General features: G+C 40.4%; 1 long non-coding RNA gene across 1 annotated transcript; it reads right to left on the reverse strand.

Moving 5' to 3' along the window:
• Nucleotides 1–1,421: 1,421 nt before the first annotated feature.
• On the reverse strand, nucleotides 1,422–27,208 carry LOC139827133 (uncharacterized). The gene is made up of 3 exons (XR_011737363.1): nucleotides 27,083–27,208; nucleotides 10,174–10,296; nucleotides 1,422–3,361 (listed from the first exon to the last, which is right to left on the reverse strand). It is a non-coding gene; the product is annotated as an uncharacterized lncRNA (long non-coding RNA).
• Nucleotides 27,209–27,639: the final 431 nt, after the last annotated feature.

The following is a 27,639-nucleotide window of genomic DNA, read 5'->3' on the forward strand; positions in this document are numbered from 1 at the left end:
GAGTACCGTCTCTGAGGAAACATTCCCTCTCTACCACACAAGTGGTAAATAAAATTTACAAATAAATTCTACTATTTCCCCAAATGCATAGGATACAAAAAAATGTATTCATTAGTGTGAGATATAAAAATGTAGACTCACACTTCTGAAATCTATGGCTGTTCCTTTCACACTTGTGCCAAAGGCAAACAAACATAATTCTCCCTGGCAGCTGGACGACATTCCAAACAGCCACCACATTAATTCACTCACCTCCATCAGCCTCCGCCTGCAACCTGCACAGCTTGCTGCCAGGAAGCCTGGCAATAAATTCCAACTCTAAATACCAAACAAGGTAGAAACTACCATACAATGCATTATTCCAAAGGACAAAATGGGCTCACTCGATAGAGATACCAAGGAAGGGACTTTTCTGCCGTCTTTTAGAGTTTCCCTCATTGCACTTGTGGAAGCCAGCAATTGTCACAGAAAACGTAGGTTTGCACTGACAGTTGAGGTCTGAATTTTCCACTCAAAATTTGAGTTACTTTGATAGTGATGTCTATAGCTGGATGTTTGACTAAAACTAAGATTATGTATGTTGATGATTTGCAAACCAGTGATAACACCTGATGTGATTATACGGGATCAGACCTGGAACTTCAGTTTATTCGACTGCTGCTGGAAAGGGTGTTGTGATCACAGCGCTGCAGCTCTGTGACGACTGTTAGTACAGGGCTTCTTATTTGCTCTCCAACAAAATGTGTACGAAAACCGAGGCAAGTACCAAACAATAACTCTATCTAAGATTATAGATTTTATTCACTTTTTATATATATTTGTTTTCATGTGTGTGTATGAGTATGTGCATATATAAGTATGTATACAAAACCATTCCACTTTTCTCTCAGCCTTTAAGTTGTTTTCTTTTAATTTCAAGATGAAAACTATGAAATAAAAGTAATTCTGTTCTTGGAGGAAACGGAGTGCACCTCTCTTGCCCAACAGTAACTGCAAACAAAATGGCCAATGGCTCAGGAGACAGATAATTTCTCACAACTTAAAGGTACAGAGCACAACAAAGGCATCGCAAATATGAAGGGTTTCCAACACGGGCTACATTGTCACTTTATTCTGCTCAACTTTTTCAGGAAATCTGTATATTCTGAGATAAAATGAACGCGGTGTGTTAATTTTGTTTTCCCTGCAAGGTTTTTCAGGAGTTCAGCTTGGAAGAACACCTGGCAACCTAAAAGTTTTCCAGCTTCTCAGGTTCTTCTGAGTATGAAGAGCTGGGCTGGAAAACTCAAGGGAACAGCTGTTGATAAAGGTTATGACTGGTTTGTCTTAAGACTACACTCAGCACTTGAGAAAGTCAGCCATTCTTCACATTCAAGTCCCAGCCAAAAGTAAGAGGAGCAAATGTGACAGTAAAGGAAGTGTAGCAGGCACTGCAAATTGCAGAAAAGTTTAACTTTGTGTTCTGACCAAAGTTGGTGACAATAATTTCATGCAAACTGCTTCCACCCATGTTAGTTTTACTAACTTGGTGTTAGTTCGCTGCCTTTAGGGATAGCAAAAAAAGCTCACTCGGATTAGTTTTCTGTCTTGATTTTATCTTTTTAGACTTTTGCAAAGCTGATAAAAATACAGAAGTTCTCACAGAACAATTTATCTGGATTTCAGCCAAACCTTTGACAAAATTGTGTGTCATGAGCGTCTGTATCAGCAAAAGTAGCTCATTTTTAACAATAGGAGAAGTAGTTCTTTAAAACATATTTTACACCTTGAAGAAGTGTTATAGTAAGGAAAACCTTATACCCTATAGATCTATAAATTTTTCATGTTTTCTTTGTGTGAACACCTACTCCACATTACAGCAATTACTTATTCTCAGTGCTTTTTTGTGGGGGGTAGAGGGGTCATTCATGTGATCTCCACTTCTCTTGTTCTTTTTGAAGTTGCACTAGGATCTCCACCTGTAGGTTGCTTATTATATCAAGTGGCTGTAGTTTCCATAGAATTAGAGCTACAATGAGCTTTCTATTAGAAATTTAATTCAATCCTTGTTTATGCCTGCTTCCAGATTCTAATTGCACTACATTTCCTGCCACTGGACTCTTGCCTGGGACAGATTTTTGTACTGTAGGGTACAAACTGTGCAAATGCCTCCTTTTTTCACTTTAGGACTGGCTAGGAGAAGTATACCTTAATTTGCACTTGCAAGGTTCTCAGTGCTTCAGTTTTTTTAATAGCAGCTGCTGAGCCTGAAATGGCTTTGCTTTCAGAATATTTTAAAATCAATTTCTTTTTAAAGAAATTACACTCTTCTTGTGTGTTTTTACTCTGCCTTCTTAGTGGAGATTTACAGTTGAACTCCAGAATGAGAGCTGCCTTTGGTTGGGGGTGAGGGGTGGTGCTGGTCAGTTTTGAAAAGTCTCAAGATTTTATCTTGAGTTTCAGTATTTGCTTCTTCCTTTATAACTGTCATTCTTGGACATGAATGAACCCGTGACCGTTTTAAGCTGCTTTTTCTTTAAGTGTGTTTCTACTCGTCACATTTGCAACACCTGAAAATACAAACACAAATTTGACAAAGGGTTAGAAGTTTAAAAATTCTACCTTATTTTTTTGGGAACTTAAGATGTTTAAGCCAGTCTCATTATTTTAGGGTTAGCAAAACTGTGTTTCAACGTGTGTTTGAAACCAAGGGACTTAACAGAGCCCAACAGGACAGCTGGGAGGGGGAGGGAAGGTACTTTTTTTAATATATTTGTTTATTTTTCATTTTCAGTGACTTCCATATCATATTTGCTTAGTTTACATGTCAAAAATCTGTTTTATTCCAGCTCTCAACCTGCATCTTCCACCTGAGATTTGAAATTAAAATATATTCATTCTGCCTCATAGCTCATTGCTGGTAATAAAGATCCTGCAATTGGAAATTAGCTGACGATTTTGTTGATGATGTGCAAAACAGAATAGAAGCCAGCTCACCCTCCCAGAGCTAAAAAATAGTAAAAACAGGTTTTTTGGTCAGAAAAGTAAAGCAGCTCTAATTCCAGGGTACGCAGGGAACATTTCTGTGGAATAGGAGTGTGTGTCTTAGCGTAGCAGCTCTGCCACCGGTAATCCTGCGTTGTGCCGCTGGCCCTCAGCACGGGCACCGCAGCACCAGACCGGAGGGAAAAGCAAAAAGAACACTGCCAGGTTTTGGGTGGTAAGGTCCTTCAAATGGAAATGCCGGCGGAGACAAGATGTGCTCTGCTCAGTCGGAAGTAGGCACTGGAGCAAACAGGATTCAGCTCTCCTGGGCGGCTGAGTGATAGCTGGGATTATCTCCATCGTGAACAAGAGCTGCTGTTTTTCTTTCTTCTTGTGCCTAGTAAAGAAATTATAGTCCCTTTAGGAAAGATGTGCTCCTCGGCGCAGGATTACTTTTCTTAAATGATCTTCACATAAAACTTCGTCCTTATCAAAGAATCTCCAGAGCTTTTAAAACAGTTGTGTCTCTGTCTCTTATCCCTCCCCACAGGACACGGAGAACAAGGTATGAACCGGGACTACGAGTCTCAGTTTGTTCAGTTTGTTCTTTGGGAAGAGCAACACATGCATGAGCAGCTTGCAGCCCCTTACAAGGTTAAAATTTTGCCCGTGGCAAGGATTAGTTTAGTGAAAATGCATAAATAACATGGGTTTATCTGCGGCTATACATTCAAGTTTCTTGCTCAGGATCATTACCAAGAGTAATTAACTCAGCAATGGGGAAAACACACACATACAGAAATGAGGGGCTGATATTTGTGAGACGAACTTCATTTATCAAGAATTGTCTCACCTGCCTTCTGCACTACATGCTGTCTAAGCCTCTAAGACTAATTTGAGGGAGCCTGAAATACGAAAAGTACCAAATAACCAAAACTCCAAATCAACAGATAAAGGCTTCCTCTCCTCTCCAAAGATGGAACAATCAGGGGTCTTGGATAAAGTGGTATTTAGTGTTGCATCTGGGACAGGTTCACTGGGGGGAGCAGTGCAGGAGCAGGAGAGCCCTAGAGATAGCAGACTACAAAATTTTGGCATTATGAAACATGGAGCAGCTATTTTGGGGTCATTTTAGGGGATTCTTAAATCATAAATTGTTCTCTACCAGACTGTGTGATTTGACTCATGCAAAATCAGTAGCCTGATTTTAGAAGACAGTGAAAATATATTCAGAATAAAACAGTATTTAACATTCAGAGGCAAGGTTCTTCAGGACTATATTGTTACCCCCAGCATTTTGGAGATAGTTTCACTGGCAAACCCAGTGAAAAATCACAGATGTCTGTCAGCGAAAGAAATTAACTTTATCTAGTTTGTTTCTTCCCACAAAACTAGACAACCACATCATTCCTTTTGGACATTTGCCAAATCCTTTTGGATGATCAGATAGAGATGCCTTGGAGTCGTGAATAGTCTTATTTCTGCTGTGAGCTTACAGTAGCTCTGTTTTATGTTTTTTCCTCTGTGAACCTTGGTTGGGGAATGCCTGCTCCGTGGATTTTATCTTCTCCTTCCTGGTAGGATTATTGTATACAGTTCAGTTCTGTGCTGGCTTGCAATGTAATGAAGCCATATGAAGTGACATTACTGGCTGCAAGAGGATCCCTGGAGAGATTAGCACATGTGTTGCCCTCAAATATCTGCTGAACAAAGTAGGCTGAAACAGGAGGAGGAATTCCTATTGCACCAGGCAAGAACAGACAGAGGTGCGGTGGAGGAGTTCTTATCAAATAAGATGAAAAAGAGGAACCTCTCTTCTTTCGACAGACAAAAGGAAAACCTTAATTTCTGAAAATATTTATGGGAGGGAATAAAAAGGCAAACTCTAGTGGACGTGGATCTCCTGTTACAGAGCTACAGGCCTGAGTGAGGTAACACACTTTCAATGTCAAATGACAACATCAGGAACTTTTCTCTAGTAATGCTACAGAATTTGGCCCATTAAAAAAGACTAGATTATCCTTCAGTTTTCAATCAGCTTTCCCAAGCCAGATTCTTTTTCTTGTTTACATTAATGTAAATCCGTAGAGGAAGTAAGATGAAGTAACTAGTCCCTAGGTTACACCATTGTAAAATTTTGTTTTTATAAATTTCATGAGTCAGCTTTTAGGGACTTGTTTTGTTATCATATTAGCAAACATTCTGAATCCCAGGAAAGTTCATCACCTCGCAGCCTTTTTTTTCTAAAGTTGTTCAATACTGAAAAGGAATCAAAAACCACTTAAGAGGTTTTACTTGGGACTACAAATATTTTGGAGGCACAACTTTTGCCAAGTGGTTCAGCAGAGGCCAAATTCTGCAAATCCTAAAATCGCGTGAGTGTTCCTTTCTACTTGAAAAAGACTCACAACTTAAAGGACTGCTCACGTGCACAGGGAACTGCAGGATTTGGCCTTTTCTGGCAAGGCTGAAATCCTGGCTTTGCTGTGTGTAGTTAACCTGCATTTTGTTTAAAGGGAACCCATCAGGGAAGTGGAAACAGATTTTTCTTAACTAAGTGCTTGCAGTTGAATTTAAAAATGCTGCCCTTGTCAGAGATTAAACTGTTCCCTGCCTCGCTCTTATAAGCATTTTAAACTATCTGTATTAAATACTGTAAATAGGAAACGCAAGGAAAGAGCGTACAATCTGAGCACAAGAAAATGTAAAACAAAATGGCAGTCTCGTTGTCCCTATTAAAAAGTATGAAAAGTCCATTCAGCTGCTTGTGTTTAACCAATAAAAAGTATGGTTTCACACCAAAGAACAATTTATTCTGTGAATTAAAACATTTAGAAGACCTTATTAACAGAGGTGAGCACTTACACAAGCAAAGTCAATCGCCGTATAGCACATGATTAAGTGCTTACTGGTACAGATAATGCTGCAAAACTGGAGTCAAAAGTATGTAGAATAACTGAACATGGTTCAGGTTAGAAATTAATTAAAAAAAAAGCCCAAAGATCTGAACTGCTGCAGTGAAATAAATGGAGGTGTGTATACATAGAAATTGGGTTTGAGAAACTAAGCCCAGTTTCTCAATTCCATTGCATCCCTTTCTGTCTTGTTGCAGGATTAAAAATCTTGCAGATTAGACCTATCTCTACTGTTTACTTTCTTGAAGGTCTTGACTTGTTTTCCGCATGGAGAGAGTTGGAACTTTTTCCTGTGAGGGCGTAGCTAAAAATGTTTATATACACATCACTGAACCTATTGTGCCTCCTGTCCACCCTCTCTCAGTGTCAATATACTCTACATAACCTGATCAGTAATGCAGCCGTGTAATTAGCTACAGAGATCTAACTGTGCGTTAATAAAAGGCCTAAGGAAAACAAAAATCTGTCTTCCAGTAGGAGTGCCTGTCTAAACATTTGTTTCCAGCCTCCCAGGCTTTACATAAAAACATAGTGCCTCTCTTCCTTAACAATAGCTATAAGTAAATGGACACTGACTTCAGTCAATTTTTACTCTTTAAAAAATTACTCATTGGCTTATTATTCTGCTTTTCTTCTACTTATTTTATAATTTCTACTTTTCTCTAACTTGCCCTGCTATTTCCTACAGTTTCTTCCCACCATTCTTGTACATTCCCACCAAGATTTCTTGTACAAATTTTTTTGTATTTCCTTTTTCAAACTAATATTCTCCTTTAAAATTCTGGGCTCTATTTTCAGTTTGCATGTCCCTTCATTTCCTCTACCTAGCAAGTTCTTCTGATTCTATATTCTGCTTTTCTTTTGTTCCACTATTTGCAGCCTCCCTCCTGATTGTCCCTGCTGTATTTTATTCACCTCCACATCCTTCTTCTCCCTGGCTCTCTACTCCCCTTTTCTAGCTGGTGCTCCCCTTTACAGCACCCCTTGTGTTTATATCCCCCCTGTACTGTACGGAGATATCTCAGACAAACCCAGGGGGGAAACTTCTCTTAGCATGTTTCCCTGCAATGGGTGTGAAGAGATTTGACGGCATGAGGAACGGCAGAGAATTTCCTTTAATGTGGCAAAATCTGTGAAACTTGTAAGAGATGGGTATCTCGGTAAGTCAATGGGGCAGTTTGAACACTAGCCAGTAACAGTGATGCATGAGTACAGCCAGAAATAGCTGCTTTTTGAGGGAACTTGTTAAGGCAATGAAAAAAATGTTGTCCAAATTTTTTTTAAAAAGAGACAAAATCATGCGAGAACTAGCAAGTGGCCAGGACTGACTGTAAGCGCTTGCCAGTCTCTGCAGTGCATTTTACACCAGAAGAGCAATAACCTCCAAACAGAAAGTCCTTACCCTAGAAAATTCCAACTTATCAAAAACAATTTTAAAAATTTGCTCTATGTTCTTTGTATCTCTTCAATGTCTTCACACTATTAATTTTTTTTTGAGAAGTTTCCTCTTGCTACATGCAACAGTTTCTTCTGCTCTTCTCCTCTGCCTTGTGTGTGCTGTCCCTCCCTGTCTCTCTGGATCTCTCTGACGGCTCTTTCTCCTTCCAGTGTTCCTCAGTCTGACTCTTCGTGCACTCCTTCTATTCATCTTTTAGCCCAGATGTTTCATCATACTTTCATCACCATAGAGGTCTCTATGCTAGCTTCTTCACACGCTACAAATTATATGTTTATGCTCTGCTGGCTTAGCCACAGAAACTGCCTCTCTCTCCTTCTTCCACTTGCATGCGCTCTCATTCTGTCCTATGCACACACATTGCACCAGCACTTCAAAACTGAAACAAATACATGGATACACAAAGATTTCCCCAATATGTGTTTGTACGTGTAGGCTCCACAAATCTATTCAAAGCCTGCTTACAGGCTCTATGCCAGACCCAATTTATGTGGAAATTGTAACACAACCTCCTGCTGAAACATATGTTCAACCTCTCTTCAGCACATGTACCCCACTTTCTTCTAGATCGCTTTTCTACATATGTACAGAACCTCCTTCTCATGTATGTTCTCCTTTCCTGATTGTTCCATCCTCCGGTGACTTTTAAAGAAAGATGTTCAGGTTTTAAGTTATAAGTTGAGTGAGTGTTGTTGGGGACAGGTTTGTTCCTCCAGTTTGGAAAAACTCTCCTGGTTTTCTCAGGAGGGTTTTTTTAGGTGTTCATTCCTGAAAGGAACAAAGGGCATCTTTCTTTTGAAAAGTAGGACTTTGGTAGCAGCTTGCTGAGCAACTGGCCTGGACCAGTATCCTTACTTCATCTCAGGAGAAAGCTGATTTGACTTTTCAGAGGACAGTATTTATAGCATGGTTTTGCCACACTTAGTTTTAGTCTTCTGTGCTTGCTCTCAGACAGGTCAATGAAGAAAGTAAAAACTGAGATAGCAGCAGTTTCATGACAGAAACAAATCTCTTGAAGCCAATGCAAGGAAGGACAACCGTAACTATTGATTCTTACATGACTAATGACCAAGGTATAAACGGTGCAACACTACCGACCTCGTTCGGGACTGTCTAAGTGGCACAGAAAGGCTCACACACTCCATAAAGAATCTGATTGTGTCAGGACTTGGGGAAAAATATTTTACAACATTTCTTCAGGTAATCTCCCCTCTCTTGCCCACCAAGACAAGGAAAATATGGAAGTGTGACTTCCAGCCTTTGTGCCGGAGCAGTTTTTTGCAGTCTATCAAAGGTACTGAATGTCAGCAGAAAACTGCAGCTGCATTGCCAACAGCCCTTCAGAAACGTGACTCCCATGAGACTTTCCCTTGTTGATCATTGATGAGTTTAAAAGATGGATCTTGACTAAAGCTTATAGGACCTCTCTGTTGGCCTGTGCTTTCTGTGTTCGATGCCTCCAACTCACAGCAAAACTGTGTAATCCAATACCCAGATGCTCCCTTCAGCCCTCAAGCTGTTCTCAGGCTCTCCATTCAACCTACTACCAATCTAGCTTACTCTTCAGCTTCATTGGGAAATTTTTACAAGGAAAAAACAACTATTCTGCTCTTCAGACTGCTTTTAGACATCCCAGTGGGTATGTATTTGTGTGCCCCAGGGTTTTGGTTCCTCATATCAAAACTGGGATCTGGTTAAAACACAAGCTTTTTGGACAGGGTGCGTAAGTTTTTTTCTGATGCAAACCCAGATACAATGGAGCTGAAGAGAAAAGTGATATGTAGTGAGAGTTCAACTTAACATGGGACTCCTATGCAGCTGTGTTTCTTCCTTAATCTCAGAAACTCCAAGATATTTTCAGGGCCTCCAGTTTAGAAGTAACCTTAGCTCATAATGCCAGACAAGGAAGATGTCATGGCCTTGTCAGCAAGTAATATTGAAAGACTTGCACTCTACTTACATCCCAGGAATCTCAGAGTGTTTTCTTTCTGACAAATAAAATACGAGTAGGAAGTAGGATAGACTTATATACCAACTCTGAGACCCAGTGCTTATAGCTGGGTTGGCTTGCAGCCTACCATGGGCAGTATTGGGTAACAACTGGTCTAAGCCATCAAATAAATGTTTCTATCATTTCAGAATGAAATACTAGCCACCTTCTAAACACCTAGTTATTATTTGCATAAACTGATGTCACATTATTTTTTCAAGTCACTTAATTTCTCTTATGGTAACCAGCTTCCAGGTTGGTTCACACATATGCCAATTATGCCACAGGACAGACCCTTGTTTGGTGCGGTTTTTGTTGATATTGCCTTCGTTTAAAACCTGCATAGTAGCAGCTTCCTCCTGTATTATGTGTGTCAAAATGCAGGAACACACAATGCGCCTGAAGTCTGAACTCACAGAAAGCCCCACAAAAGCATTGTTTAGTCTCATGCGTTAAATAATGTCCAGGAGCCTAGGACATGTCTACATCACTGATGAAGAAACTTCTGCCTAAGCCGGTGTGGGTTGATAAGGGGTAGAAATGTGCCTGAACAAACGAGTTCTGCCTTACACCACCCTGCTGCCAGACCCTGTCTGGCTCATTTGCACAGCAGCGCTCTGTGCCAGGCCAGCTTGCTGACGTGGTGCACTATGAGCTGAGAGATCACTGCTGGGCTCAACACAGAGCCAATGCTAACAAGTATCTCACTACCAAGGAGTGATGGTGAGCAGGAGAAGGAGATACAAAAGAGGGAAGGAAGGCTGCCTGCTGTCTGCTTTTTTCCATTACATTCTCGTTTTATATTTTCATCATCATATTTACATATACTTTTATTCCTTATTACTTACTTGGTGCTTTTCCATACTATTTTCTCTCCTTTTTCTTGTTGATTATGAGAACTATCCATTCATATTTCTTCCAACACTCTTGAATGTGTGGGAAAACCTCGTTGCAGCTACTAGAGAAAGACGCTATAGGAAGAAAACAACTTCAACATGATGCTGCCGTTGCACCTGTAACCAACAGGCAAGCAAAAAATATGATGCCATTGAAACAGAATTGAGGCACTGCACTGAAGACAGAAATATCCCATAACTTTTGTGTCAAGGTCATTCTTATCAACGGGATAAAAACATGCACTGGAAAGTCTCCCGTGATACAGTTGCATGTGTGTTTAAGAGCAGAAAGTCATAAACAACTTCTGCAAAAGCTTCTGATACTGAAAAATTAGACTATTTCTGCATACACGTAATTAATTTTTAGACAGGGCTGTCCTGTAGCATGAAAATAGAGAAAATGAACAAGAAGTACAGAAAATCCACCTATGTAACATTTTTAAGCAGGGATAAAAGAAGTGAGCTTCTGCTCAATGCATGTGCAAAGTGGATAGTTTTCATTCTTTTTTTTTTTTTTTTTTAATTCTTATACCACAGGTTTCAAGACAGGGATTTGGAAAATATCTGAAAACAAACTTTTCAAGACAAAGATTTACAAGTGCTTGTGTCTAGCTTTCTGATAGGATAGCCAGACATCGCAGAAAAACTTTGCTTGCCTCTCAAGAATATTTGAGCTATCAAGATGAATTGGTTACAGAAGATAGAGTATGTAAGGGCAGCTGAATGACTGAAAATAGAAACTCTTGAGGCTAAAGCAGAGCCATTTTGGAAGAGAAGTCTGTATCTGGAGAGCCAGAGGCACAGCAAACTGGCCAAACTCTATCAAGGATATCCAGGAACCTGGTGAGCAGATGTGAGACATGTGAGGAAATGTGGTCCAAACAGCAAAAGAGACTATGAAAAACTGCAGCATCCCTAGCAGGCCTTGGAGCATACTAGGAATGGGCCTTGTGAGAAAACACACAACAAGAAGTTAAAATTTTGAGCTGGAGGTTACCTACACAGGAAGTACTCATACGTGTCTTGCAAATGCAAATGCAAAGCTAAAGCACTGTCACAGCTGAGCACAAACTTAACCTCTATTACTTTTTGTGCTGCATATCATGAACTGAGACTGTTTCCCAACTGAGACGCAGTAGCTTAACCCAGGAGTGTATTAATGTGGGTGGTTGCAGTCACCTGATCACAGTGTGAGATGGTATCTCTTGCAAAAAAGCAAAGAAAATATATAGCCAGCCGTTCCTGGATAATGCAATACACATACCAAGAGCCTGAACAGCATCCCAAGGCTGCTCACAATGTTGTCTGTCTATTTCTGCATCCATAGCCCCAGCATCACAGTCACTAGTGGTGGTGAAAGGATGAGAAAGTACAGTTCATATGAAAAAAATGAGAACTTGCTACCACCAAAAACCTAACTGACTGCTGAACAGGAGACTTTGTTGTCAGGGATTCCCAGGACAAGCTATCATCTTAAATAAGTAAATTCTTATCGGTATAATACAGCAATGGTCCAGCATATGTTTCTCTGAGATGTCATTACACCACCAGGACACTGGCATTGCTATGAAGGATTGTAGTATCTACCCCCATGGAGACATGATCAACACTACATTGAGAAGCTACGGCCACTGAAAGGACTGAGTGTACTTGGCACTATCAGAAGATAAACACTCATTAAACTCCTACAGGGTATATCCAAGACCCTGTGCTACAGCACAGTGTGGAGCAACAGCTCTCCAAGCCCTGAGGAAAATACATCCCACACACAGTTAAGAGAAGAGAAAGAGAGAGATGAGTGTGTTAAAATATGTACGATGCTAATGACTTCAAGGCTTCAATGACGTGTAACAAAATGCTAAGTACCTAAATTGGCAACGGTATTTGCACTTAATATTGATATCTCATATAAATGCAGTAAATGGGACATTGCTATAAATATATTCCCTATGGGGACATTGTTGTAGGGTGATTTACTGTATAAAACATGTCAGTGCGTGCCCTGTAGTGTTGGCTGACATCAATAATGTCTATGAACTGAAGACCCATCTACACTACATCAGTAAATGAAGTGCCAGCATCAGCTGCAATACCTGCATCAGCTTTAATCTAAATAGTTCCTGAAACAAAACTGACTATGCACAGGAACAAGGTTTAGCACAAGCCTTATTCATTTCCTAGGGGTGAGTGGCTATTTTACATAGGTGTCTGTGCAAGTCACAAATTACTGATGACATGGTCGGAAGTGGTGTGAGGATGCTTACTCATACTCAAAAATGAAGTGTGAAGTGACTTTGAGGAGATGCTTGGTCAGAGAAGACAACATGCAAAGCCGAAAGAATATTGCCAGGCTGTTGAATTGTTTTGACTCTCTCTGTATTCTTGCTTGAAAACTGAGTGATCCCAGATTTTCATTGTCATGTGGATTTGGAGAAATTCCCTTCCAGGCATCCTCTTCCCTCCACATTTTCTCCTTACAATCTGCTAGGACCAGTAGTGCCCAGGGAGGGGATGCCAGAGGACACATCTCCTCCTGGCCCAGCTCCTCTGCGCTGTGGAAAGGTGAGGAGCAAGGTCTGCTGTCAGAGTGCAACTGGGTGGCACCACCACTTTCTCTCTTCCCTTCTCCGGTTGGTTTGCTGTGGAGTAGAGCACCTGGAGGTCAACTCTTTTGCTCCACTAAGCACTAAAGCTGTTGCACACAGTCACAGAGACACGTATGAGAGAGTCAGACAGTGAGGAGAATTCTTTCCTGCGCCCACATCCAGCTATGTTCAGTCTGGATGTAATTTAGTCCTACATAAGTTAAAATCTCTTCTGATATAAATTCTTTTCAATATCTAAAGTACTAATAACATTTAAAAATTTGACTTAACCTTTGAGTGTTGCAGGTCAGTAACCTTCTGAATGTAACCTTTCAATGGGCACTGCAGCCAAAAGGGTCCCTAATAGTATGTAGCCAGGAGCACTTATGGCAAGTGAGGAAGATGATGTGGCTGCTACACTTAGCATTGGTAGGACTCTTGATGGACCAGAGTCCATTCCTGATGTTTACAATGCATAGAAGATGCTGATAGGTTACACAGACTATGATGAAGAGCCATGGGACTCATTAAAGAATCTGAAAATATGTTTTATAGCAATAGACTCAAAAAGTTGAATCTGTTATTTTAAGAAAGAAGAGGCTAAGAAATGGGATGATCACAGACTGTAAGTATCTATGGCAAGGAAATGATTTTGATAAATGAGAGTTAGTCTAGCAGACAAAGGCATAATAAGATTTAATTGCTGGAAGCTGAATCAAGACAAATTCAAAATAAAAATAAGGCACAAAAATGTGAGGGCAAGAATAGTTGTTCCTTGAAACAATTCACTGAGGGTTGCTGTGGGCTCTTCATCACTGGAAATATTTTAATTGAGATTGGCTGCTTCTCTAAACTTTATGCTCCAGTTCAAACAGGAATTAATTCAGGGAAGTCCCATGGCTTGTATTGTAAAAAAGGCCAAGCCAGATGATCACAGTGGTCCCTTCTGACTTTATAATTTATGAGCTCTGATATAATCAGACCCTAGCACAATATAGCCATAGGCAAAACCACTTCCCATTCATCACAGATTATTTTGAGAAATGTTAACATCTTCTCGTTATTTCATCAGGATAAATCAGGCATTACAGTTTATGGCTGTATTAAGCTGGTAAAACATAACTGTAGTTTCATGTGTCTTTAACTCATTACCTCAAAAACCCTCAAAACCTTTACCCAGCTCATCCTAACTATTCAGCATATAAAGCATTTAAATGTTGAGAACAATGAGTTCAGGCTCCAGTACCGCTGAGCTGTCCTTCAGTAAGAACACACAAAATGTATCCTAATAAATGAGCAACCCTAAAGTAAACCCTGCATCACTATCACCTGGATGTAACTACACCTAATGTCCCCTTGATCTTTGCACAGAACTCTCATTGCGTACACAGCAAGAGCAGTAAATGGCTCTAAGGAGGTAGATACTGTTTCACAAAAAGGTCTAAGACAAACACAGACAGCAGAGAAGTGCTGATTTAGTAACAGAATATTTTACAGCAAAGAAGGTCACAAATTGGCAGCATTAAAGGTTTTATTTTGGTTAGTTGACAAGTGCAAATAAATGGTGTACAGAACAGGTAGTCAAGTGCCAGCAATATTTTTCTTTTGAAAATGTTATCTTCACTTAGATCTTCTTCAGTAGAATATCATCAGTCAATCATAAAGCTGGTTGTTCCAGTCAAATACTTTTACCATTACTCAATCCTGTGTGAATACTGGGTTCACACAGTGGAGACATAATCCTGCAAACCCCAAAGAAGATAATGTTTTCTAATCCAAAAAGAGCCCAATTCGCCTTTATAGATTAGGAAATGAATCTTCTCAAAAAGTGGCTTTTAAGACAAACTGGACTCCTATTCTAGGTAGATAGGCTTAACTAAATTTACAGGGTTGGACCCTTCATTATTAGGCAGAGAGACAGACAAACAGCTTACCTCCAGCATGTTTTTCATGCACAATCAAGTTAGTATCTTGTGACCAGCTTCACAAAACACATCTGACTTTTTATCTAATGCACAGTTTCTAAAAATAAGATAGCCAAGAGCCAGTGATGGACCTACCAGTGGCTTTAAAGAGAAAATACGAAGAAATTTCTCAGAACACCACATAGCTAGTTGTGTCACATGCTAGCCACTGATTCACAGTAGCTATATTTACCTGAACCATCTAGATCAGACTGTTTGTTGCTTATTTGTTTAAAGTTCATGAGGAATTAGTATCTCTTTAAAAATTCTAATGCTATTTTTCATAATCATAACAAAAGAAATTTCGAAAGTGCTATGGAGTCCCATGAATCACCTTTTCTCCAGAGCTAGATCACATTTTAAATGACAGTAAGTAGATGTTATATAAAATTGCCACAGAACTTTTACATGCTTATCATCAGCAACACAGGTGAGTAAAAGCAAGTGGATTGAGTTAATGAGCCAACAAGCAGCAACTTGCGGATGAAGTTCAAGTGTGCTACAGAATTACCAGCAGAGCTCAAGATGATAATATCTTCTTTGGTTTTGTTATTTTCTTAGTTGTCCTGACTGCATCTCTACAGTCACATCCTCCAAATCTTTTCCCTCTTCTGGCTGCCCATTACACTTTCCCACTGCCACTCTAGACATCCATATTCCATTCCTGACATTGTCTCTTTCATGTTATGCCTTTTCCATCATGCTGAATTACTTTCACCTCTCACTGGACATTTACCTAATTTATACTACTTGAATTCAGCTTAAAACCACTGAAAGCAAAGTCAACATTTTATCCTATTCTTCATAGCACAGAAATGTCATGACTTGAGCTGTACTTCCTTGTTTTTCATCCCCAAACTGGTACTTAGACAAAGAAAATGTTCTGTAAATATATTACTGATAGACGTAATATAATAATTTGAGCACAAGAAGATTAGATTAATGGTTTTGAGATGACTGCTGCCTTCTGGTAACAGAGTTGTCTTGGCGGTATAGCTTTTGATTGCCGAAGATGCATGGATTGACCTGCATACACCAACAACTAACAATCACGCTGTTGTACACTATCCAAAAGAAAACAAATCTGTTGGCTGAGAAAAATAAATGAAAGACTATTTATTTCAATCCCAAGGAAGAAGTAGCAAAGCAACCTAAATGAAAGCAAAACCTCTGAAAAGAGCATTGCATCTCTGAGAAGATGAAAGGGGGGTGTCAGGGATATCTCATGATTTATAACACCAGGCTGTGATGTATGAATGTGATGTGTTTTCCTAATAAGAGGAATAAGTGCTCTGAGTTGATCCTTAAATAAATGTATAAAGCACTGAAAAGCATGAGCACAGTGTATGGCTTGAGAAGTGTAAATACAGATATGAAATGGCTGCTCTTGAGTGCAAGAGGCTGGGTGATAGAACAATGAGAATGAAATAATACAGTGTTCCTTAAAGAGTTTGCTGTTTAGTGAGAAGAAAATGAACATACTGTCTTCAGTCCTCTCTCTTCTTTTATCACCTTGCCAAAATTGTTTGCCTTTGAAAAATAATGAAGATTTTTTTAAATAACAACACTCCTTGTACCTTAATACATTGCTTCATTTCTTCAAAGTGCTTAGCAAACATGGCTAAGTCTTCCTAACAACATGGCCCTAAAATATTGCTATGAGATAGGGAAGCTGAACACTGGAGATGAAATGGCAAAGCTTCTAAGTGACACTGTTGCACAAACAATGATCATAGTCATAAACAATGCCATTAAATAGCTGACAGTGTAATCAAAGGTGGAACCCATGGTTTCCTGCTGCTTCTTTTAACATCGTGGACCACACAGCCTGCCAGTAGAAATCTATTTAATAGCCTTCTCCTTCAGTATGTTCTTACTTTGGTGTATAAGCCTCTTACCAATGAGTAATTGATTCCTGAGCTCTAAGTTTAAGAAGTTATACATTATGCCTCACTTGCACATTTTATGAAATGGGATCTAGGATCCCTTCTAAACACCTTGTGTGCTTGGAGGGTGTTGGGAATCCAGTGTGACCTGGAGAGATTCAAGTATTGCTGGATGCTCCCTGACTCTAGTGAATGAACACCGTTGTCTCCACACCTTTCTGACTAGGAAAATGTCTCCATATCACTAAAACTGATTCCACAATGGACAAGCCAAACTGGAAGAATGAAGACTGCTGGTTGACTTAGATTGTCTCTTACTAATATCAAGGTTCCTCTCATGATTAGGCTAAAACAAACTGAAGGGACAACTTAAGAGTCCATTTTGCTGTAACTGCCCATGCTTTACTTTTTCCTTAAGGAAAGCTTTTCACCTATGAGCAACTTGGAGAAAAAGCAAATTTACAACACCCTCACTCTCACCCAAATACCTAAGATTCAGGTTTGACCTGATATGTCAGTAGTAGGCAAAAATATACAGTTTGTAAGAATACATCAGAATATGAAAAATACCATAGAACACTGATAGAATGCAATAGAATGCATAGAGCTATGTGGTCCATAGTGTAGGATAGTATAGCTTTTTTAAAATGTGTTCTTCAGCTGGGTCATGCTCATACAGATAATGTCTTCCATAGTTGCACTTTGAAGATCTCAGAAAGCTTTTTCAAAAAAAATACATTATTTGTAAAAATGTCTGATAAGACTACTTTTATATGTGACTGCTCTGCACCTTCGATGACTTTAACAAAAATTTAAGCACTGCTGGGCACGTAGTTAATAAAGCTAGGTCTTTCTGCTAACTCACTGAAATACCAATTCCAGCATTCTGGATTTGGAACACTCCCTTGAGGACTTTGTGACCATAAACCAATAAATGGATTACATTCATTCACATGTTTTTTTCCCATCTGTGACAGATAATGTGGCATGCCACAACTAAGGTAACATGGGCTCGACAAAATGCCATTTCTTTCATGCCCTACAATTCACTAAGAAGCATCAGGATAGATTAGATGCCAAGACTTTCAAAATCTTGAATCAAATGCAGAGGCTGAACCCCAGAAGTTTAAATAAGGACACGGACATTTTTGAATATCTGGATGGGGACATCACTGTCACAGAGCAGGAATACTCACAGCTCAGCTGCAGATGGGTAAAAATTGCATGGAAAGCAATCAGCTTGGGAGTATGAGGCAAGAACTCCCACAGTTTTCTTTCCTCCTCCCCCAGCCAGCAATAAAAATCCCACAGAAAAGAAAAAGTTCCTTTTAGTTTGGATTTTAGATGTTAAAAAATAGGTATGTCACTTTTACGCAGAGCCTGATGTATTAAGTCTCAAATAACACAAGAATTCTTATATAACCCAGTAATCAGTGGACTCAATTGTTTATAATATGCCAACAGTAAATGCAGGAGGAATTTATAATCATATTTTCATGGGGAGTAAGCCAAAACCCCTTCTGCAACTCAAACAAACTGCTTCACTTTTCCATTTTGGACAGGTTTAAAATGCAGAGAGATATGGCAACATGTCAGATAAATTTCTCTTGTGGCATTTTCCCCATAGGGGTGACGCAAAGCATAAGTCAGAACATTAGCTTGTTATGTCCAGTGTGTATTTTACGGTTACTATACAGGTGGATAGTTACAACAGTCTGATGTCAAAATCTCTACAGAAAAATAACTAAAAAAATTACTTCACTAGCTACATTTTCTGTTCTTCCTGTCAATTCTCCACATTTTTTCCCCTTTCCAAAATGTTCATTTCTTTCTCAGCGTATCTTTCCAGTAGACTTTGTTTTTTTCTTTCTTTCCTCTCTCTTTTAGACTCCCTCAACAATGGAAATTAAGTGGGGTTGACTGAATTGGTTCAAACACAATAGAAATACAGTTCCAGTGCCTGGAACTTACAGACAGATTTCCCCTGACTGATGTCTGCTAGTCCTAGCTGTTTTGAGACAGTATTTTAAAATTATTTCTCGGGTGTTTCTTCTTCAAATGAAACAGTCCCGTTCTCAGTAGAGAAAGAGACAATACATTCCTCATTTCCTCTCTATTGGCCATCAGCTGCTTTTTCTCCTAGACTTCTCTCTTTCCCTCTTCCACCCACTCCCATCTCTAACCTGAAGCTTCTCTTAGAAGAGATTTCAGCTCAGAATGTGCTTGAGTACCCCAAAAGCTGATCCATGTCCCTCTGAACGTCCCAGTCCTGGCAGGGCAGTGTTACTGCATTGGCTTGTCTACGCTAGGATTTATAACACAGTAGCATTGCGAAAACATATCTTCTCTTGCTTTCAGCCAGGGTCATTTTTAGACACAAGCTGCCCTGGGGCTGGGATGGAGAGGAAAGGACCCCTCCCTGGACCCGAACCAGGCACCTTGCCAGGGAAACGGGACAGGAGCAGAGGGGATGTCCCTCGGGCACACACGTGCTGACTGGTGCTGTGAGGGAGAGGAGCGTGGGGTTGATGACAGGAAAGGCTTTTTGTCAAGATGTAGCAGTCTAGCTAAGGAAACATGAAGGACTGAGTGGTGATGCAAATACTTGCAGCCTGGTGGGCATTTTTGGGGGTCCTCCACTCAGTGTGGTCCTCTGATACCTTCCTGATCTACTTGAGAGCCCTCAACACTCTCATTCCTGCCCTTTTTTTGCATTTGCTCCTCACAGCATTTTTTTTTTGTTAGTCCATTCTCCGCCAGAGAGGTCTTGACTCTTTGGTTAACCCATTAGTATCCCAGCCAGCCCTGAGTTGAGACTAACAAAAGCTTTCCTGCTCTCTCGTTCATTTCTGCTCAGAAGAAAGGGAGGAAGGGTTGACACCCTGGGGAGGGAAGGGATGGAAACAGTGATCAGACCAAGGCACAGCTGTAACTTCAGTCTGTGAATGTGGGTTGTCATGGAGAAAATTAAGATGCTATTTTTTCCATCCTGCAGACAGGCCAGTTAGGGGACATGCTTCACCTGGAAACATTTCGCAGATTCTTACTGACACTGGTTCCTCTCCCAAAGTCCAAACACTTCTTCTGGTCAACACTTATATTTACATCATAGCTTTGAAGGACAAGATGTCAGTTCAAAGTAGTGCAAAACTGCCAGTTTTTTCCTTGGATTTAAGGCAAAGCAACGTTTTCTGCACTTGGGCAAAGGCGCTTGTCTTCAGTGATGAGGCTGAGAGGTTTGTGCTTGAAACATTCTTGGTAATACAACTTCAAGATGCTTGGCACTGCTGAACTCCAATGAAAGAGTCTGATGCAAGAAAACAGATTAAAGCTGCAACGTGGTTGAAGGGAACTGCAGAAATTGGACTGAGGATGGGATTTGGCCTCTACCACTGAACATTCATGAGGCCAAACATGATATGGAAACTGTTTCAGTACTCCACAGAATCAGCATGCCAGGGAGCCTGAACAGCTTCATTTATCACTGTTCCACTGCTGGTGCTTGTCTTTACATGGGGTTATAACTTTTTCCATTAAATCCCATGTCTGACTCAGTCCCTATTGATTTCTAAGGATGCAGGAAGGTGTTTATAACCAAGTCTGTGTATGATTCCTTTTTGAAAAGAGGGCTGTATGCTTAAAATCCTTCTGACCACGAACGTAAGAGTTTGACTGTTATTCTGAAGCCATTGAGGGAAAACAGAAAATCAATTGTTGCGTATAGGTGTGTTGAAGATTCAAAATACTGTCTTTAGTATAGAAGAGTGTCTGTGGCAGTACCCTAACTTTACAAATAAGGAGGGAATTATGGGAAACTTGAGCCTCTTTGATATCACAGAACAAAATAGTCAAGGATGTAACTGTTTCTTCACTCTCCATCTCCATCTGATTCATTGATCTTAGCGTTCTCAGAGTGCTTCTTTGAAGTAGCCCAAACACCACTCGCTAGAAGAGCTTTCCACTGTATTTTTCCCACAAATTTATTGAAGGTTGTTCAAAAAAAAAGATTTCGCACATATATGCTTGTTTTCATATGGAAATCTTTAACTCATGAAGTGAAGACAACTCTTTGGTCTCATATCCAATATTTGTCCTAGTTACACACTTTTAAAGAGATAATACTGATTTTCACCACTAAACAAAGAGCACATTAGTATTGCAAGCAGTCGTTTTCCATCCAGCTAAGTTTTCTTTGGAATGTAGCTGTCAATTTTTCCTTTTTCAGACCCTGAAGGAAGTATCCACATTTATTCAAAATAACCACTCCGAACTGTTGGACTCCTCAGAGCAAAATAAGCCAGAAGGTGGAGTTGCAACTGTAATTATGATCTCTTTAGTGCCTGAGGACAATGTCTTTAGTTAACTAGATGCATTCCACTGCTACTAATACCGTCTGTTCATGTTTTAAAATGTTTGTTTTGTCCTATCTAGACATAGCTTTCAATGCTATTGACAAATACCAGCAATGTGTGCAGCCAATAAACATATGAAAAGAATCACTGAAAATATATCTTTCTTATTGGCCCAACATCAGGTTCAAAGACCCTGTTTCATAAACTATTAGCTGTTCTCTTGTTTGACGTAAATATGATAAATGTAATGCTTATCATACTGCACTGATAGTTTTTGAATTGTTTTAGAATAGTGTATACGTGCCTGACATAGAATTAGTCTGATCAGTCTTCCATATGAAAATACCTAAATTACAGAGATCAGGGAATCATAGAGAGCAGAGAAAAAGCAAGGCTTTGTGCGCTTAAAGCTATAAGCAGTTTGTTCTGGGAAGAAAGTATAGAAACATTGCAAAGCTACAACCCCATGAGAACACTTTGCTGCCATAGGCTCTCCAGTTTTTGCACAGTGGTACCTGATGAGAGACGGCTCTTAGCTTCACTTGCAATTAAAACTGTTCCAACATTCTTTGCCACAAGTAAGTATTACTCGAGGTGGAAAAGAGCTTTAAGACTGTGAGCTGAGAAATACAGTGCAGTGTAACTATGCCTGCCCTTAGTCTTTACCTTTTTAGTTTGAAATGCTTGGGGAATTTTTACCACAGGGGGGGAAATCTCTTTCTGACATTATACACTGCAATTTCCTATCAAAATGTGATTAGCAGAGCCAAAAATTACTTGCTCAAATACCATAAAAATTAGCACTTTTTTGAAATGTGAGAACATTGTCTTGTTGCAGGCATTCAGAAATGATACTTAATTGTCAAGATTTTTTGCTGTCATTCATTTATTTTCCTTTGACAAAAGCTCATGCCACAGATATGAGATAAGCCGTGCTGTTGTAAAACTAGTGTGAAAGCTTGCCTACAATAAAGGAACTGAGAACTGTAAATTATTTAAACAACTATGAAACAATTTTGTAATTCTGTTATACTACAATTTACTCAGCCGTTCCAAAAGCTCGGAGGCTGTGTGTGTGGATACACATGTGTGCATGCATCTGTGTGTGCGAGTTCTATCTATAAGGAATTTTCATGGCAGTGGATTTTTTTAATTTACAGTCGCATACCTCAAAAAGGCTAATGCAGGTGTCTGTCCTTTGTGCTACATGAAAAGAGCAATTTAGTTCCTTCAGGAGTAGGAGGCTGAAGACAATGGAGGATGCCACTCAAATCATGCCAGAGCCCGATCAGAATAGGCTGAGCTCAACCAGAATCCGCTGTGGCGCGTGTGGGTTAGGTAGCCAGCTGGTTAGATGGGGGGGTGTGCGTGTGCATGTTTTGCTGTCCATAAGAAACAGGAGCCAGAGAAGCCGAGGGGCTGAAAGCAGAGTGGCACGGCTCTGCGGGGAACAGCCGTGCTACAGAAGCAAGCTTGGAAACTTTGAGTAAGGAAAGTGCCTGTTGTTTGTTTCTACTGCATTCAGAGAAACAAGATTTTGAGTACACGCTTTGTAAATAAACCAAAGGCATTCCTGACTCCTATCATTAATTTCTCCTTCTAATGGAAAAAATCCAGCAAGTTTCCACTCTGTGAATAGGGGCAATAATATAAGCACAAACACAGGGTCAAACCAAGTGCTATCCTCACTTATACTGGTACAGCTCTGCTCAAATTAATGCAGGAAAACAGGTCCCTCGACAGAAGAGTCAGAGAGATACTTTCTCTTCTATTTAAATTTTCAAACCCAGAAAGCTAAATGTAGAGGGACCAAATGTGCTCATTCTTTTGACTAGAAAGTAAGTTGTACTTCCAACAAAGGGCATACAATGTGATTTCTCTGAAAAACTTTAATTTATGGACCAGCATTTTTCTGGTAACTCAGGCTGCTCAAATCCCTTCTTCTTCAGCCTTTCCAAATGCAAAACAGTTATCATTTCGCAGTACCAGGCTGCCTCATGAAGAAGTGCGAGACCTGATTTTTTCAGACTCAAATGCTATGAGATCTTTTGGATAAAAGATAGTGGGCACTCAGTTTCTGTATGGTCAAAGCTATTTTTACATACATGTAGGTCTTTGGAAAATATATATTTTTATATGAAAAATATATTATAATACGTATTTTATATTACAAATAACTAGGGGAGAGAAAAAAACAGTTTTTATATATGGCAAGCTTGAGTCATGCACAGTTCATGATGAGGAAGATGTAGAAAAAACCCTCAGAATAGCTGGACCTGCTGGCCACACACATATGCACATGCTTTAGGATTGGAGGTCATTTGATAGCGTATCCTCCAAATCAATGCCATATTACAGTTAAACACTAGCAGAAGCCTTGAAATTTTCTACCTTCTTTTTAAAAGTCACCTTTGCAAAATCACCTTTATTCCCATGAAAACATTGTATTTGAAGGCTTCTAACTTTTTCTCCTGAGTTACTGAAATAAAAAATTACATGTAAGGTTGAGTGTAGCCACTGACATGCAGGATGTAGCTGTGCAACATGCAAGCAGGGTTATCCCAAGTGTGTTCATGCTAACAGCCCTGTGCACCCTGATCACATCTTGCAGGAAGGCAAGGGGAGAGATTTAGGACTGAACTGAACAATTTGCCCTCAAAGACTTCCACTAATGTAACCATCTCTTGTACAAGAGCAGTCCTAGTGCAAGAGTGGGGTTCCTGACCACTGCAACACAGGTAAAATTGGTAATCTAGTGATAACTAGACCATGTTAAGACAGTCTTGCCAGTCTTGTCACATTCCTTTTGAAGGACCCACCTCTCTATGAGACTTGTTGCTTGAGGTGTCTTGCGGGAGCAGACCAGTGGCCAAGAAAGCACAGTAGCCCAAATGGTGTCAAAAAATGGCTGGGAGGGAATTTGTTGGACACTGCCTCTCCAAAGCTACAGAAGCTGGAAAGGCACAACAGATGTCACCATGTGCTGGAGTGGAAAAGAAATAATGGCTGTAAGAAGGACAATGTCTTAGAAGACATTTGATCTGTTGGTATAAATGAGGGGAAAACAACAAACCCAAATTTTAAAAATCAGGGTTCTAAAGGAAGGTGAATTAAAAGCCCAGAGAAACAACTGGACTGAAAGAATGACTGTCCTTCTGGCCTTGTGATTTCTGAGTTCCCAGTTTGAAATGGGCTTCTTGTGTTTGAAAGCAGGCAATGGAAGTGAAAGGCAGGAGGACAAAGCAGGAGACGCACAGTAGGTCTGCGAATAGTTAGTGCAATAGCGACTTCTACATTTCTGTTTCTGGAAGAGGTGGTCCAGAGATTAAGTATAGAGAAACCAAGGAAGCAGATTGAAGTAAAAACCTGAAAGAGCCCTTTGAAAATAGTGTAGGGGAGCATAAGAAGGAGTTTCCAAGGGACTTGCTAAAAAAGTGATTACATGCATGGGAGAACCACAAGAAGATAGAGGAAAGACAAGAAAAGAGAGGACAGGATTGAAGGAAAAGGGTCTAATTACTGGAGAGAAGAGAGAGAAAGCATGAAGTTGGGAAAAGCAATCCAAAAGCAGTAGGACTCAAGCTAAGGAGATGGGGGTGCGAGAGGTCTGAAAATACTTCCTAAATACAGACCTCACTCACTCACGGGGAGTTTGTACAACTGATGAAGTGTGAGTCCAGCTACATCTCCACCTCAACACCTCCCAGCCAGCCAAAGCCTTCTTGCCTCAGCTGGGCTGACAACCGCTTCTCAGCAATGGAAGCCCCATCGCCTGCCAGGTGCCCCAGTCCCTCTTCCTCCCACCCCAGCTGCTCCTGATCCCACTCGCTCCCCTGCATCAGCTCTGGTGCTTACCCAGCCCTGAACTAAGCCAGAGTAGAACTAACCCGACAAAGCAAATAGTTTTCCACCAGCTTAGTGTACTATTAAGCAATACTTTAAATAGCAAAGAAAATACACGGGATGACATATGGAGACACTTTCCCACAAAAGCATTAAAGGGAGTTTAGTCCAGTGCTTAGTTTCAAGACATACAAGTATCTTTGAAGTCTATAACCCCACCTTAACTACTGCTTGCAGTTTCAGAATACCAGATGGAGAAAAGGATGGATATACAAAGGCCAGTGTTTATTCTGAACAACAAATGTAAAAGGTTACAATATTAAAAAAAAAAAAGGTGATCCATGCAGAAACATATTGTTTCTGCATACGTTAAAAGCTAAAGAAATTGAAATGACAAGTTCTCATCACACTGTGAAACACCTTATATATTTAACTGAAACTGGATATACATCAAACAGATGTATTTGGTCATAGCCACAACATAACAGATCATAACTGTGGGGGCAGAAGGTCAGAAGATAGCCCTCTGCCAAAGCAAGTGTGGAAGGACTATGCCAATGAAGAAACAGGTAATATTAATGTTGTATTGCAAAAAACAGCAGCACAAGGCAACATCCTATAGCCATAGGGCTGCCTGGCAGTGCCTGCAACATCTATCTCCTTTGGGATCAATGTTAGGCTTTGTACAGCATGCTGATGTAAAAAAACAAACAAACAAGCAAACAACAAACTTTACAAGTCTTAGAAAATGCTCCAGCAAAAAAAATGGTGTTTGGTCATACACATATGCGCAGATCAGGGGTGTAGAGCTATACATTATAAACATGAAATGATTATTAGGCTTTTTAGGGGTATAATAGAGTGTTAACAGTGCAAACTATTGATAATAGTAACTTGTAACATAGTTATTCCCTAAAAAAGGATGAAAGGAATATAATGATTAATGTGTACATGTGGATGCAGCTACACATTGCAACAGTGCGTTTACATAGAGAGAATGGCCAAGGCATGCAGAGACTCCATTTGCAGAAAGCATTTGATGAAAGAGAACATTATACATGGAAGAAGAAATAAAAGCTGAGCGTTTCACTCTCTTGGCTCTGTTTCTATGTTTGCTCGCAGAGCAATCGCTGACTTTAGCTGAGTCCGGCTTACTGTTCAGCCTCGCCTCGGTGCTTACTGTCAGCACCTGCATTTTCCACCATTTGTGGTAGTGTTTGTTCATCACAAGCACATTAGGATACACACTTGAGCTCAAAAGGCCATGGTACATGTGTATCTAGCAGAAGGAGATATTTATTTGGACAGCTAGGTGACACTTGTCACTCAGCTTTCTGCTGAGCGTTTTAGAAGGGCAGGCTGCCAAGGGCAGCTCTGTCATACCTGTGCCCAGGATGGGAGGGCATGACCATAACATGGTGCTGTTGACCCAGTTTGTTCAGGTTCACAACATTTTTGTGGAGGAGGGAGACACGTGGAAGCTCTGGTCTCCCCAAGTTGCATGGCCCATGCACCTGCAGTGTGTGGGATCCCTGCCTACCTCACTGCAGGTGACATGAAATGTGCAGGCAACAGAGAGAGAGGTCCACAAAGTCTGTAGGTTAGGAGAAACGGCAGTCTTGGAAGCCAATTGGCTGCTGAGACAGGGAGGAAAGCAGAAAGCAGAGCTGCCTTTCAGCAGAAAACTCTCTGGAAGGGCTGGCCACGGATTTTGGGCAAAGACGTTGCGTGCTGCTCCTGGCTCTGTTTATTCTTTGTAAATAAACAGCGTTGCACCAGAGAATTACCGTCAGTCTCACGTCCAAGGGAAACACCCCAAAAGATCTTAAATGCTGCCACACCTCTCAGAACAGACTGTGACAATACAGCTGGTCCAGTTTCTAATGTCCTGAAACACTTGCAGGTATACTGGTTCTAACTGGTAGAGCTGGACACCATCCCACCCTGCGGGCATGGGGAAAGAGCCACCCTTTCTACAGCAGCCTGGCTCAGCAGAAAGGTCCCACGTGTAGGGTTAAAGCCCCAGTGAAAGGAGAATTGGGGGGCAGAGGATCTAAGGTAGGGAGTTTGGGGTAGGTCTGCTTGCACCACTCATCTCTCACACAGAAATTGTGTCATCTACCTCGTGTAGCTTTAGTATCACTAATAGTTGAACTCAACTGGAGATGTACGGCCAGGTGAAAAAGGAGAACAGGTTTATGAGATGAAAAATCTCTTTCGAAAAACTTTACCTGGGAGAGAGAGAGGCTGAATCTCAGGTCTCATTCTGCAGGTACCCCACGCAAGCAGTCCTTAATAACTTCTCTGGGGATTGGGTTTTGTCCATTGATTAAGGCAAGCAGGATTTTGCCGATGATATCATCTTTCTGTGAAGCAAAGCAAATTAGTTAAGTTCATCATCTCTCCTGGCCTGGCTAGAGGCGCAAGTTACTAAATTCAAAGCGATACCCGATAGCAGCTGAGGGAAGAAAAGGCAAAAGTCCCACCTCAGATCCAAACCTCAGATGGAAAGTGCATGGGCAAAATGCAATCACCCATGCTTATCCACTCTCGTTGGCATGCAGAGCTCTTTGGAAAAATTATGTGGGATCTTTGTCATGAATGACAACGGCTGCTTTTACGTCTTATCCCAAAAGACTCCACTAAAGATCCTGAGGAATTTCTTAAGTAACCACATATGTTGAACTGTTACTTATCTTAATGAAAAAAAGATAGTCACTTAACAGAAAGATATCCAGAGATGAGTTCACGCTATGGATTATACAATATGTAACCCCCCAAAAAAGAG

The sequence above is a fragment of the Patagioenas fasciata genome, chromosome 2, assembly GCF_037038585.1.
Source record: "Patagioenas fasciata isolate bPatFas1 chromosome 2, bPatFas1.hap1, whole genome shotgun sequence".
Taxonomy (NCBI): Eukaryota; Metazoa; Chordata; class Aves; order Columbiformes; family Columbidae; genus Patagioenas; species Patagioenas fasciata.